Source organism: Poecilia mexicana, unplaced genomic scaffold, assembly GCF_051168715.1.
Source record: "Poecilia mexicana isolate PSO_F unplaced genomic scaffold, ASM5116871v1 scaffold_8, whole genome shotgun sequence".
In the NCBI taxonomy this organism is placed as follows: domain Eukaryota; kingdom Metazoa; phylum Chordata; class Actinopteri; order Cyprinodontiformes; family Poeciliidae; genus Poecilia; species Poecilia mexicana.
The window spans coordinates 3,784,983-3,797,911 of NW_028263377.1; positions in this window are offsets into that span (position 1 = coordinate 3,784,983).

The following is a 12,929-nucleotide window of genomic DNA, read 5'->3' on the forward strand; positions in this document are numbered from 1 at the left end:
TTTTATAAAAGGACCGGCTGCAGCTTTAAGGAAAGAGAAATACTCAACAATGTCTAAGCTAGTCTTAAACTGCTGAGGAATGCTGTTGTGTTGTTAATAAAACCGTTGTGTGCTAATAATGACAGCAAGGATCACAATGTGCACAGCTATTGCTCAGTTTAATGAGTTAACTTGGAACAACAAACTTGTAGCATAAACAGCAGAGAACACGTAGTTCCAAATTTAAAAACCAGATCAAAGTCAATTCCAACAATTAGTCTGAACATAAAATAGTCCATCTATGTCTGTCCTTTACTCTGACATGGCTTACAACCATGCATTAGCTTCTACTGGAAACATTGTAACAGAGTAGGTAAATTAGCTAAAAATCCACCTTAATATGGCCTGAGTGAAGCTGTTTCTAATCAATCTGGCATAAAATGAAATGGATATTAATTAGAGTGGCTGGTCTTAATATTCTGTTATATAGTCTAAATGTTTGGTTTTGATTTAAGAACACTTGTTGACAACAGATAACACACTTAAACCGATGGATTCTTCTGTGTTTAGCATAGAGCCTTAATACCAACCTGCCCCCCAATTGTAAACATCTTAATCTGCAGTATTAAGCAGCTGCAATAAATTCTTTTTTAATATAATACACAGGAACAAAAAGCACCAAGTCTGCCTTCTGTTCCTCTTCATCCTCTTCTCTGTAACGTCTGGAGATAAGAACAGAAATGAAGCCGTGGTATGAAGACATGTTCTTCACCTCAACATTCTCTACAGACATTTGTTGTTCCTGTACACCCCTATAACAGAAGTAGCTTCTGCACGCAACATAAATTATATATCACTCATTAACAGAACCTCAGCTGCAAAACGTCTGAACGTATCCGTTTGAAGCCATCAGATGTAATAACTTCAACGAAACACCAGAGGTCTATGCACTCTTTGTGTTCTGTGCTTTTTCTCTGTTCCTGCTGTAATATTCAGATAATTTTTTCGGGGTTGTTATGAGCTGAGTCAATAGTCTCTTTATTCCAGTTTTCTACTTTGAGACTATTTATACTTTGGTCAAATTTTACATTTAATCTCACAAAAGCTTGTTAAAGGACTGACTTTATGGCCAAATTATGAACAGTGAAAAGACTAAAAACCCACAATGGAGCTAAACGCATAAACAGAAAAACAACAAGGGTTTATTTTTAGATGACTGAATGGCATAAAAAGGGAAAACTGTCACATCTACCGACTTTCTGACCAGCTTCAGCCAGCATCTTCACATAGTGATTTTTTTTTTTTTTTGCTTCAGCATTGACACACACGTTCATCTCTGAAGGTATAATTAATGCCTGACGGGAAGAGTAAAATGTATTGGATGGTCTGGTGAGCAACTGTAAATGAAAGTCCAATAAAAAAGGACTTTCATGTACTTTGAAGTGAGATATAATTCGGTAACAGAAAGACTGAGAAACATTAATCCCATTTTGTCATTTATTTCTATCTATGAACTCATATCCCAAACTTCACCCCTCAGCTTTAAGCCATCACTCCCCAAACCCAACACCACCCTTTTGTGCTTCAGAGCGTTCATCCCACAGCCTCCCTCCCCCACCACCATTTTATCATTTTCAACTCCAGGTGAGGCTCAAGCCCTGAAAGGCGGCAGGTCAGGACGGCATCAGCTCCAGGATCTTGAGATGCTGCTCAGATTGGCTGTGAAGCATCATGGGATACATGTTCAACCTGAGCCTGATGCTGGTGAATGTACCACAGCTGTGTAAGACGTCCTGTGTGGTTCTGGTGCCAAAGGTCAAACATCCACAGGACCTCAGCAGCTACATGCTGCCAGCACTGACCTCACATGTGATGAAGATCTGGACAGCTTGGTTCTCATCCATCTCCTGGTGCAGTTCACCGACCAGCCTGGCATCAAGGAGGATGACATCATAGCCTGGCGCCCCACAGGGAACTGTGTTTGCACCACTTCTGTTCACCCTCTAAGACTGCAGACTTCTCCATCAGCTCCACACGCTGCCACCTTCAGAAGCTCTCTGATGACTCTGCCGTAGTCGGACAGACGGTGGAGTCAGTTCACATTCCTGCTGTTTTTAAACAGTTTTCCCGTATTCTTATAAACAATCTCTTGTTGCTTTTTATGCAGAAATATACACGCTTAATTTGCACATTTTCAAAATTTTCTTACTTAGTTGGACATTGGAGTCTGAGAATGCCTTTTTTTAAATATAACATATTAATAATATAATCATTTCATTGTGTATTATTTTTGTTGTTATTGTGTCAGAAGTTTGTCTTAAATTTGTCTTTATTGTACAGTTTCTTATTTTTTGTTATATGTTACCTTCCACTGATCTGTGACTCTGCTGCAGGTAAAGTTGAATATCCACTGAGTGGCACTGGGGACATTTCTATTCTATTCTATTCTATTCTATTCTATTCTATTCTATTCTATTATATTATACTATATTATATTATATTATATCATATTATATTATATTATACTACTTCTGGGTTTGTTATTAGCCCTCTCAGCTTCTGCACATGATAATAATGTAACATCCACTGAGAGTTTAGTGTTATGTCTCCATCTCAACTTCAAATGTTTCATTTTGTGCCTCTTTGCTGTCTGGGTGAGGATATTGGTCCTGCAGAAAAGCAACATGCCAGTGAGGCTCTTCCATGGAGGAAGGGCAAAGGTGAAGACGTACAGGCCATCTGTCTCTACCGAGAGGTAACTCGAACCTAAACCTGACCCCAGAGCAGAGCCATTACAGTGTAATGTGTATCTCTCTGTCTGTTCTGGAAGACTCACAATGAGAGCAGTCTTGTTGAGTTACCCTCCTTGAACATAAGGCAAATGCCTGAGAAAGCCTCCAGTGTACTCTGGGATGATGGAGACAGGGTTCAGGGTTCCCATTATAGAAAATCAAGCATGAACCCTAAATAGGCGTCACTATGCTGTCATCAATAAAGTCTTCATAACAATTGTTAGGCTGTATCTACGTGCTAACCGGTTATTTGGGAATGATACCTGCAAAAAAGACTTTTCTGTGAGATTCTCACAATTGTAAACAGCAGGTTTGCTGAACTGGAACGTAACCCATAATCATATGCTTTGGTCAGTTCAGACTTCAGCTGGAGACACCATATGATTATTTTTGAACGATTTAGGTGGAGGCAATTGTCAGGTTGAGTCAGCACAAAAGTCTTTTAGTGTGAAGGGAGGTGAAGACCAGAGTATGCAAGTGTGAGAAGGGAACTGATCCGATATCAGTTACAGTCAAATTTTCATAACTAAATCTGGATGTGATGAGGTACTGCAGTATATGTGAACTGATTACGACCCAACTGCATTTGTGTTGCCAACAGCCAATGAAAAAAAATGACACATCAGCTGTAAGCAGGTTTTTTTCTTTGCTGGTTTGACAACTTTATTCGTAGCTGTACAACATTATAAAAATAAGCACAAAAACAAGGTATTACATAAACTATCATCTAATTTCCTTAAATCCAGCCTTAAGCACTTTATCTTAGATTTGTTTGGCCATATTGTCTGTATTGACAAACAGATCTTCAGGTCGTAACGGCTCAAACTCCTCGCTGGGGAAGACCTCCCTACTCGGTGTAAATGTACTGCTGTCCTCCCTCCACAGACTCTCTTCAGCTGTCAGAGCTCCATCCTTCTTCAGCCCCTCTTCGTTACCTTCAGCCGTGCCTTTGGTGTGAAGCATTCTGGGTTTATTCTACATGGTGGAATCTACCGTGTCCAGGTTCAGTTGTTCTGGCCATGTGCTCAAGCATAGGGTTCTGGACTAGCTATGGACCCTTCTATGTCTTTTTGGGTTCTGGGGCACCTCAAGGAGGCTCCACTCACACCCACCAACAAGTTGTTTCAATTTGAAAAGTCTCTAAAGAAATATGGATTTTTGGCACTTATTGTTGCTCTGTTGTTCTCAGTTGGAGTTGAGGAAACGAGGTGATTAAACCTAGTTCCTGTGACATTGTTCTTACTCCCCCACCACCTTTACAATAAATACAGTAAGGGATTTTCTTTGGAAACCCAGATTTAAGATGATTGAAAGATATGCACCCAAAAAAATAAAGGGAGGCTCTTCCTTCCTGATGTAAGACTAGTATGATCTGTTCTTTGAAATGACTGAGATCACAAACTGAATAATAAAAAGAAAGATATAAAGCCAACCACTGAGTATTGTAATGAGGTCTAAGTAAAGGTCCTTAAAACTGCTGTGGGATGGATGGCATCCATTCCCCAGCCAGGATGTTGGTTTCTCTGAGATGACCAGAGCACCCAAACTGCATTACTGTAGCCGTAATGCCAGAAAGTTCTGGAGCTAGTTTCTGATAAACCTAGCTGTCTGGGTGTGAGTATGGGTCGAGTTTTGTCCCAAACAGAGGAGATATGGAATTGCCACTGGTTGTAGAATTCCATCCCGATATCGCTCTGAACTCAAATTGCTTCCAGTAAAGAAAAGCCTAGTTTTCTTGTGAGAGAGAGAGAGGCTGTGAAAAGCATGTTGGCATTGGCAGAGTATTTAGGAAGTTTTTATTGGAAACAACCCACATACTTAACTCTGCTGCTCCACTCACAAATGGATTTTCCTGACAAACATAGCTCTGACTGAGGGCACATAAACAGGTTTTCCAATGGTAAAAGATTTACTGGAAGCAGACAGTCAACCAAACAAAAACTTCCTTACGTTTGGCGACAAGTAAATCTTTTTTCTTCTCCATGCCTTCACTGATGACATTTTCAATTTGTCCAACAACAGAAAGCCATCAGCTTAAGCCCTCTAGAAAAAAGATGACGACTTAGTCAACAGTCCAAAGTCTTTATTTAGTCAGTGGCCTAGAAATACAATCATTTGATGTTGCACATGTAAACTCTTGATTAAGGATATGCGCCTTGCATGGACACAGTTGACATTCATCCACCAGCGAGTTGACGGCATCATTAACCCACCGACAGCGATGAATGTGAACTGGAATCCTGCAGTGTGAAAGGTTTGTAAAGTAGCAGAAGGCTTAGTGCATTGTTAGGCAAAGTGAAAATATAACCTACCTTCAGGCGTAAATCAGGACACCACTTACAGCCTACAGGATCAACATGGCCGGTTATCCTTTGTAATAACAAATACCAGCAAAAGACATCAACCTCCAAAAAACTGTTACCAAAGAAACAAAGAAAAACATACTTTGACTTCCATTTAAGTAATAGCAGAAAGTGTTTGAAAAGTGAAGCAATAAAATAATTTCACATAAAGATGTTGAGGTTGAAGTTGTAAGAGTTTACACATGATGTGTGTGTGTGTGTGTGTGTGTGTGTGTGTGTGTGTGGGGGGGGGGTGTGTGTGTGTGGGTGTGTGTGTGTGTGTGTGTGTGTGTGCGTGTGTGTGTGTGTGTGTGTGTGTGTGTTCTGTTTAAATTAGGACCTGATAACACAACACTAAAGTAAGTCTGGGCCTGAAACTGTAATGGATTTGGACTCAGTTCTGTTATCTACAATAAGATATGAATTGAATCTTTCTGTCTTGGAAAGAACGATGAAAAGAAGTGACAAATGAAAAAATAAAACTGAAGTGAATTATACCAAATTTATCAGTGATATATTGAATTGAAGTAATTGTAGTCAGATTGATTAGTAAAATAAAATAAAAATAAAAAATACTAAATAATTCAAATAAACAGAATTTTAAATAAAAGGTAAAACATCAAGCAGAATCACAGCTATGTGCACTGAATGCTCAAAGTGCAGGAGACTGAGGAGAACATTAAACTTAAACCCCCAGCCAGGTTTTCCTTAACGGTCGATGTGGAGGCTTTACAAACATAAAAAAAAACAGCATAGACCATAAAAACAGAAAGAAATGACCTCAAATCATCTCTTATCTGACTTGAGGACAATAATGACTAGTATAGAAGTAAGCACACATAAACACATGCAAAAAAAGAGCTAGAAGCTAGGAGCATGAAGAAATATTTTAACTAGGCATGTCAACAAATACCATGCATGGAATTCCACTGCTAATTTTAGACCTTGGACCTGTGTTTCGGAAGCAAAGGTTTAAGCCTCTGCCTGCTCTTGAGTTGCAGATGATGCTGCGATGCAGCACACAAACCGACGGGAACTCAGGAGTTAGGGTACACTCAACAGTCGATGGTTTTTTCCAGAGCTACAAACTCACCGACAGCGTTGAATGTTCCCCACAACTTGAACAAGTGAGTCTGACAGCAAACTATCAGCCGTCACCCGGCACAGTGAGGGTGAGACGGCCATGATGAGAGCCACGCAGGACGAACCTGAGGAGGAACACAAGAGTTTATCAGGTGAAGACACAATGAAGAATGAAGAATTTGTGGGCAAGAAAGATAAACTACCTTGAAATTTATTTCTAGAATAGAAGCTACCTGTATTAACAGTGCCCTGCCCATATAGTCTTCTATTTGGTCAGTTTTATTGATGATTAATTTAATGATTTTCTTTGTGAAAGCTTTTGGCTTAACAAACTAAAAATTTAGGGTGTTTTTCTGTATTTTATAACATCATCCAATTTTCTGTAGTTCATAAAAATATTGCAATGCACTATTTTTAATTCTACATTTAATTCTAAACAAAAGGTAAAGACAATAATGTGTACATATATATATATATATATATATATATATATATATATATATATATATATATATATATATATATATATATATATATATATATATATAATTACTTCAAAAATTCATCTCTGAGTTTAACTAATTGACAGAAATGAGTGACCACTACATTTTCGTAAATGTAAGTTATTGTAACTTCTTTCTGTAACTAAGAAGCACTGTTAGGTTTTACAGTGTAGAAGAAGATCTGTTTCTGGCCAATTACTGGGCAATCATCTGTGTACACAATATCCTTAACTATAATTTTTTGTATTTAGCCATGTCAAAAATATTTCTTTGCTATTGTAGAATATAATTATTATATAATTATTTTCCATTGGTTAGATAAAAATGAACAAGTGAGATGTGAAAATACTTCTGTCTCACTTGTTTATTTTTATCTATTAAAGTGACAATAATAAAACAGACATTTCCACACAAAAAAAACAAAAAAACATTTTGACATCAAAATACAAAAGAAACCTGTAAAACTAGCTCATCTCTCCTACATTATCTTTATGTTATCAATACCAGGCAGCAGGCCAGAAAACTCATGAAAAAATTCATCAGACTGCATGTCAGATATATATATATATATATATATATATATATATATATATATATATATATATATATATATATATATATATATATATATATATATATATATATATATATATATGTGTGTTTTTTTTTCTTGTGTATGTTGCTGCTCTGTATTGTCTCATTAAATAAATCAGTAGCTCTACCTCACTTCTTCTCTCACTGTGAAAGTTCAAGCTGGAAGGAGCTTCCATGTTTTCATTAAGAACAGAAAGTTTAGTTTGTTTTAACAATAAGATCATTCATTAAAACTGACTTTGCTGGTAAATATCTCATTCGGTAATGTTTATATTTAGTGAGTTATCTTTACAGGTTTTCACTGTATGCACCTGGCATGAAATGGTATCATGAGACTTAATCTTTGTTCGTTAATGTAGAATTTGTAAAGTATTCACAGTGCTTCTTTTTTTTACACTTTTTATAATCTTGCAGCCTGATTATCCGGTTACTTAAAAAATTAATCTCTGAGTTTAACTAATTGGTAGAAATAAACATAAATATCTGGTCATAACAATATATTCTAAGTTTTGCAATTGCAATGTTTCAATTAAATAAGAAACACAGTTAAAATCACACATCAATAAAACTGTTCACATACTAAGTCTTTAAAAAGCCTAACACACCATCTTTGTCCTATCACTTCCTGACATCTTCATTTTTTATGCCAGTAGTAACATCCAGTTATTGATCATGTGACTGGTGTGATACAAAAGTAAGTGTTTCTATTGCAGCTTTGCAAAATACTCTCATTTTGATATGGCCAAAAGAACCCCCACCTCATTGCATCACATAAACGTTTGATCAAAGAAACATTTTTTGATAAAAAGGTTTTGTGCTGGAGACGCTGCAATGGTGCAGGGGTAAAGAAAACCCATGAATGGAGGCCTTAGTTCTCTATGTGGCTGTCGCAGGTTCAAGTCCTGACCTCATGACCTTTGCCACATGTCTTCCCTTTCTGCCATACTCTTTATCCTGTCTGACCACTCTCAAATAAAGGCCACTGGAGTCAATAAAACCTGAAGAGAAAGGTTTTTGCCAGGATGAAGTAGTTTGTTTGGATAGATGGACCATACAAAACTTCAATGGAAACACTTGATATGCATCACACAAGACAGTTGTTCAACAATCGGATGTTACTACTGGCAGAAACGATGAAGAAGACAACAGGAAGTAGTAGTAGGATGACAGTTTGTTTTTGTTTTCATCATCACAGTTCACATTGTGCGTCATTCCAACATGTTGAATCCATAACTCTTCTGTAAATTTTGACAAAACGCCACATAAGTAGCTGCTCCCAGGTAGGTGTCTCCTCTGATTGGCTGTTAGATGATGAGCGCAACATCTGTCACTGCCATTTAATAACTTATTGTATAAACAAACTTATTTATGTGTTATTTTAATTTAATCTCTCATTAAATAGAAACACAGCAAAAGTGTGTTTTTTCAACATTAGCATAATTTAGACAAAGATTTGTGCACATTTGAAATGGAAACACAAATAATGAACATCTTCATAAAGACCAAGGAATCTGGTTCTTATGGAATAGTTGAAGCCATTGTTTAAAGAGAGCAAAATCAGGACAATCCAGGAGGAAGAAACCTGTTAGAGGCTCCAGATGACCTGAGGTTCACCTTCCAGCAGCATAACCACCCTGAACATCCAGTCAGAGATATTATGGGATGGTTTATATCAGTGTACTCACTTAGAACAGGATCCTCATCCCTCCTCAGAGTATGATAGGAATTTACTAATAATGCCACTTTAGGTCCATCTCTGAGTGGCACATGCAGTGCATGTGAACTGATTATGACCCGACTGCATTTGTGTTGCTGTTGGCAACACATTTATAGTATTCCCATCATTATTAATAGTTTCATTTCAACGGCAGGGGAAATCACAGTCACAGGGTTTGTTCTGGGTTTTTCACTGCATCATTGTGAATTACCATAACCCTGGTTATAACTCAACATTTCTCACCTGGTCTTGGCCTTTTAGATGGCTTATCACAGCACAGGATTCCTCTCACAGAGGATGCTGAAGCACAAAATAATAATAAAAAAAACAGTAAATTTTCTGAAAATATACTATGTACATATACAAAGAATTAGAAATTATGTTAAAAATGCAGCACTGGACATGACTAGGGAACATGTTGCTTGATCTAAACAGTTTATTTTTGCTGTGCAGTATTCAACAGATGTTTTTCTGATCAAATTTCTGTCAGCTATAGATCATCAGGAAAGAATTCACAGTTCTTCACTTTTTCCAGATTTAATGTTACAACGTTATTCCAATTTGTAATTAAATTTATCTCTTTCTTCAAAATTCTACACACAAACGTCTGACTGCGACAAGGTAGAAAAAAACGTTTTTGAGATTTTTGAAAATGTATTAAGAATATAAAACTGATAAATCACATTTCTGTAAGTATTCACGCCATGAAGATCATAACTGAGTTGCTTCCACTGATCATCTCTGCGCTGTTTCTCCAGCTTAAATCAAAGCGCCTCATCGAGATCTGCAAGCTTTCTCCACACCTGAATCAAACCGATGACCAGGCCTTTTCCAAACGTGATTGCATCCTAAAGAGAGAATCCAAACATTTTACTCTCCTGTGTTGGAGCTGAGAGGGATCAAGCTCCAAAAAGACTCCAAGACCAGAGGCTTTAACTGCTGCCAAAGTTAGATCATCAAAGTATTAAGCAAAGACTGTAATTACTTAAGTGGATGTTATTATTGTTAAAACATGAATTTGCAAAAATCTAATATATATATATATATATATATATATATATATATATATATATATATATATATATATATATATATATATATATATATATATATATATATATAAATATATATAAATTCCCTTCTCACCCTCCGCGGGTGGTCTCTTTCATCCTCTGAGCTCTGGTCCTCTACCAGAGGCCTGGGAGCTTGAAGGTTCTCCTCCAGTATCTTGGCTGTGCCTAGAACTGCACATTTCTGGACTGAGCTGTCTGATGTTGTTCCTGGGATCTGTTTGAGCCACTGCTCCAGTTTGTGGGTGACTGCCCCGAGGGCCCCGATGACCTTAGGCACCACTGTGGTCTTCACCTTCCAGGCCTTCTCCAGTTCCTCTCTGAGACCCTGGTATTTCTCCAGTTTCTCATGCTCCTTTTTCCTGATGTTGTGGTCACTTGGTATTGCTACATCCACCACAACAGCTTTCCGCTGTTCTTTATCCACCACCACAATGTCCTGTTGGTTCGCCATTACCATCTTGTCTGTCTGGATCTGGAAGTCCCACAGGATCTTAGCTCGGTCATTCTCCACCACCTTTGGGGGTGTTCCCCACTTCGATCTCGGGGCTTCCAGTCCATATTCGGCACAGATGTTCCTGTACACTATGTCCACCACTTGGTTATGTCGTTCCATGTACGCTTTCCCTGCCAGCATCTTGCACCCTGCTGTTATGTGCTGGACTGTCTCAGAGGCCTCCTTGCACAACCTACACCTTGGGTCTTGTCTGGTGTGGTAGATCTGAGCCTCTATTGCTCTGGTGTTTAGGGCCTGTTCCTGGGCAGCCAGGATGAGGGCCTCTGTGCTGTCCTTGAGTCCAGCTTTTTCCAACCATTGGTAGGATTTCCTGATATCAGCCACTTCAGTTATTTGTCGGTGGTACATCCCATGTAGGGGCTTGTCCTCCCATGATGGTTCCTCCAGCACCTCGTCCTCTGTTCCCCATTGTCTGAGACATTCGTTGAGCACATCGTATGTTGAGGCTTTGTCCTTGATGTATTTATGGATCTTGGATGTTTCATCCTGGACAGTGGCTCTCACACTCACTAGTCCTCTGCCTCCTTCCTTACGGCTCGTGTACAGTCTCAGGGTGCTGGATTTGGGGTGGAACCCTCCATGTATGGTTAGTAGCTTCCGAGTCTTAACATCTGTGGCCTTTATCTCTTCCATTGGCCAGCTAATTATTCCGGCAGGGTATCTGATTACTGGTAAGGCATAGCTGTTTATTGCACGGATCTTGTTCTTGCCATTGAGCTGGCTTCTCAGGACTTGCCTTATTCATTGGAGGTATTTGGCTGTGGCTCCTTTCCTTGTGACCTCATCGAGGTTGCCATTTGCTTGTGGTATTCCCAGGTACTTGTAACTGTGCTCTATGTCTGCTATTGTTCCTTCTGGGAGTGAGACCCTTCTGTGTGGATGACCTTCCCTCTCTTTGTAACCATCCGACCACACTTCTCTAGTCTGAATGACATCCCAATGTCAGTGCTGTAGATCCTGGTGGTGTGGATCAGTGAGTCGATGTCTCGCTCGCTCTTGGCGTACAGCTTGATGTCATCCGTGTAGAGGAGGTGACTGATTGTGGCCCCATTCTTGAGTCGGTATCTGTAGCCAGTCTTGTTGATGATTTGGCTGAGGGGGTTCAGGCCTATGCAGAACAGCAGTGGGGACAGAGCATCTCCTTGGTATATGCCACATTTGATGGACACTTGTGCAAGCGGTTTGCAGTTGGCTTCAAGGGTGGTTTTCCACAGCCCCATCGAGTTTGCAATGAAGGCTCTTAGAGTCCTGTTGATGTTATACATCTCTAAGCATTCAATGATCCAAGTGTGTGGCATATATATATATAAATATATATATATATATATATTCCACATTGTCATCATGGTGTATTTGTGTGTAGAATTCAGAGGAAAGAGATTACATTAAGACAATTTGGAATTAGGCTGGAACAGAACAAAATGTGGAAAAAGTGAAGCACTGAATAGTTTCTGGATGAAGTGTATAGTGATGAACAGAACAATAAACTTTTTCCACCTGGGATGAAAACCTTTTTTTCTTGCTTTCATGTAATAATTTTTTTAAGAATCTTTTTTGAATATATTTTGCATTTTGTAGTTTTTATTTGTTTTTATCTATCTATCTATCTATCTATCTATCTATCTATCTATCTATCTATCTATCTATCTATCTATCTATCTATCTATCTATCTATCTATCTATCTATCTATCTATCTATCTATCTATCTATCTGTCTGTCTGTCTGTCTGTCTGTCTGTCTGTCTGTCTGTCTGTCTGTCTGTCTGACGCTGTGTAAAGTACACAGCGTACAACTTGTATAACAGGTTAATGCATGAATATATATAAATATAAATATAAAATTGTTTTTGAATAAAAAAAATGATCTTGTCTATATATTGTTTTTTTAATTAAAATTGTATTAATTAAACACATTAAAAACAGCAAATATTTTTGTTGCTCAGATCAAATGTGTATTTAATCATTTAGAGGCAAAGAATTACAAATTAGTAATGTTATTTAGGTGATAAATAAAATGCAATTTTTATTAATTAATGATGAACCCTGCAATTAACTCAATGAAACATTTTAATCTTGTCCCACTACTAACTATAACCTGACATGAAGCTCAAAGATCATCAGTGTATTGATGTGTTATAGAAGACAGACGTTCAGAACATGCCCGGCATTTAGAGAATAAATGATATGATTCTGTTCTGCGATGCTGCCAGAAAGCTTCCTGAACTCTGACAAGCTAAAAAATGATCTCAGCGTAATTCTGACAAATGTTTGTTTAACTGTGAGCTTCCAATAAAATTCATGTTTTACGTTCAGTTCTGTAAAATCTTGTAAG